The following is a 3,528-nucleotide window of genomic DNA, read 5'->3' as shown; positions in this document are numbered from 1 at the left end:
AGACCTAACATGCGTTATCATCTAAAATATTTATCAAGACCTGGTTTAATTGATTGTTTCAGTGTGGTACCACATTACTACGTGAACCATACCAGAAAAAACCCAGGATCCGTTCAACAAGTATGTGAAGTATGCGAAAGAATGAGTCTGATGAGTGAAAATCCCAGGCCTAACCCAGACCTAACATGCGTTATCCTCTAAAATATTTATCAAGACCAGGTTGAATTGATTGTTTCAGTGTGGTCCCACATTACTACGTGATCCAAACCAGAAAAAACCCAGGATCCGTTCAACAAGTATGTGAAGAATGCGAAAAAATGAGTCTGATGAGTGAAAATCCCAGGCCTAACCTAGACCTAACATGCGTTATCCTCAAAAATATTGATCGAAACTTGGTTTAATCGACTGCTTCAGTGTGGTACCACATTACTATGTGATCCAAACCAGAAAATAGCCCAGGATCTATCCATGAAGTATAAGAAATATGCGAAAGTATGAGCCTGACGAGGGCAAATCCTAGACCTAACCCAGGCCTAACATGCGTTATCCTCAAAAATGTTTATCAAGACCAGGTTTAACTGAATATTTCAGTATGGTACCACATTACTACGTGATCCATACCAGAAAAAACCCAGGATCTGTTCAACAAGTATGTGAAAAATGCGAAAGCATGAGTCTGATGAGGGCAAATCCCAGACCTATCCCAGACCTAACTTGCGTTATCCTCTAAAATATCGATCGAAACAAGGTTTAATTGACTGTTTCAGCGTAGTACCACATTACTACGTGATACAATCCCGAAACAGCCCAGGATCTAGCCATGAAGTATGAGAAATATGCGAAAGTATGAGCCTGATGTGGGCAAATCCTAGACCTAACCCAAACCTAACATGCGTTATCCTCTAAAATATTTATCAAGACCAGGTTTATTTGAATGTTTCAGTGTGGTACCACATTACTACGTGATCCAAACCAGAAAAAACCCAGGATCCGTTCTACAAGTATGTGAAGAACGAAACGTATGAGTCTGATGAGGGCAAATCCCAGACCTATCCCAGACCTAACTTGCGTTGTCCTCTAAGATATTGATGGAAACCAGGTTTAATTGACTGTTTCAGTGTTGTACTTCATTACTACGTGATGCAATCCAGAAAAAGCCCAGGATCTAGCCATCAAGTTTGAGAAATATGCGAAAGTATGAGCCTGACGAGAGCAAATCCCACACCTATCCCAGACCTAACTTGCGTTGTCCTCTAAGATATTGATGGAAACCAGGTTTAATTGACTGTTTCAGTGTTGTACATCATTACTACGTGATGCAATCCAGAAAAAGCCCAGGATCTAGATATCAAGTATGAGAAATATGCGAATGAATGAGCCTGATGAGAGCAAATCCCAGACCTAACCTAGACCTAACATGAATTATTCTCTAAAATATTGATCGAAACCAGGTTTAATTGATTGTTTCAGTGTGGTACCACATTACTACGTGAACCATACCAGAAAAAACCCAGGATCCGTTCAACAAGTATCTGAAGAATGCGAAAGTATGAGTCTGATGAAGGCAAATCCCAGGCCTAACCCAGACCTAACATGCGTTATCCTCAAAAATATTTATCAAGACCAGGTTTAACTGAATGTTTCAGTATGGTACCACATTACTACGTGAACCAGACCAGAAAAAACCCAGGATCCGTTCAACAGGTATCTGAAGAATGCGAAAGTATGAGTCTGATAAGTGAAAATCTCAGGGCTAACCTAGACCTAACATGCATTATCCTCTAAAATATTGATCCAAACCAGGTTTAGTGGACTGTTTCAGTGTGGTACCACTTTACTACGTGATCCAAAGCAGAAAAAACCCTCGATCAGGTCAACATGTATGTTAGAACTGCGAAAGTATGACCCGGATGAGGGCAAATCACAGGCCTAACCCAGACCTAACATGCGTTATCCTCTAAAATATTTATCAAGACCAGGTTTAATTGATTGTTTCAGTGTGGTCCCACATTACTACGTGATCCAAACCAGAAAAAACCCAGGATCCGTTCAAGAAGTATGTGAAGAATGCGAAAGAATGAGTCTGATGAGTGAAAATCCCAGGCCTAACCTAGACCTAACATGCGTTACCCTCAAAAATATTGATCGAAACCAGGTTTAATTGATTGTTTCAGTGTGGTACCACATTACTACGTGAACCATACCAGAAAAAACCCAGGATCCGTTCAACAAGTATCTGAAGAATGCGAAAGTATGAGTCTGATGAGGGCAAATCCCAGGCCTAACCCAGACCTAACATGCGTTATCCTCAAAAATATTTATCAAGACCAGGTTTAACTGAATGTTTCAGTATGGTACCACATTACTACGTGAACCAGACCAGAAAAAACCCAGGATCCGTTCAACAGGTATCTGAAGAATGCGAAAGTATGAGTCTGATGAGTGAAAATCTCAGGGCTAACCTAGACCTAACATGCATTATCCTCTAAAATATTGATCCAAACCAGGTTTAGTGGACTGTTTCAGTGTGGTACCACTTTACTACGTGATCCAAAGCAGAAAAAACCCTCGATCAGGTCAACATGTATGTTAGAACTGCGAAAGTATGACCCGGATGAGGGCAAATCACAGGCCTAACCCAGACCTAACATGCGTTATCCTCTAAAATATTTATCAAGACCAGGTTTAATTGATTGTTTCAGTGTGGTCCCACATTACTACGTGATCCAAACCAGAAAAAACCCAGGATCCGTTCAACAAGTATGTGAAGAATGCGAAAGAATGAGTCTGATGAGTGAAAATCCCAGGCCTAACCTAGACCTAACATGCGTTATCCTCAAAAATATTGATCGAAACCTGGTTTAATCGACTGTTTCAGTGTGGTACCACATTACTACGTGATCCAATCCAGAAATAGCCCAGGATCTAGCCATGAAGTATGAGAAATATGCGAAAGTATGAGCCTGATGAGGGCAAATCCTAGACCTAACCCAGACCTAACATCCGTTATCATCTAAAATATTTATCAAGACCTGGTTTAATTGATTGTTTCAGTGTGGTACCACATTACTACGTGAACCATACCAGAAAAAACCCAGGATCCGTTCAACAAGTATCTGAAGAATGCGAAAGTATGAGTCTGATGAGGGCAAATCCCAGACCTATCCCAGACCTAACTTGCGTTGTCCTCTAAGATATTGATGGAAACCAGGTTTAATTGACTGTTTCAGAGTTGTACTTCATTACTACGTGATGCAATGCAGAAAAAGCCCAGGATCTAGCCATCAAGTTTGAGAAATATGCGAAAGTATGAGCCTGATGAGAGCAAATCCCAGACCTAACCTAGACCTAACATGAATTATTCTCTAAAATATTGATCGAAACCAGGTTTAATTGATTGTTTCAGTGTGGTACCACATTACTACGTGAACCATACCAGAAAAAACCCAGGATCCGTTCAACAAGTATCTGAAGAATGCGAAAGTATGAGTCTGATGAGTGAAAATCTCAGGGCTAACCTAGACCTAA

This window comes from Colletes latitarsis, unplaced genomic scaffold (assembly GCF_051014445.1).
Source record: "Colletes latitarsis isolate SP2378_abdomen unplaced genomic scaffold, iyColLati1 scaffold0002, whole genome shotgun sequence".
In the NCBI taxonomy this organism is placed as follows: domain Eukaryota; kingdom Metazoa; phylum Arthropoda; class Insecta; order Hymenoptera; family Colletidae; genus Colletes; species Colletes latitarsis.
The sequence above is the reverse complement of the archived record's forward strand: the minus strand, read 5'-3'. Positions refer to the sequence as shown.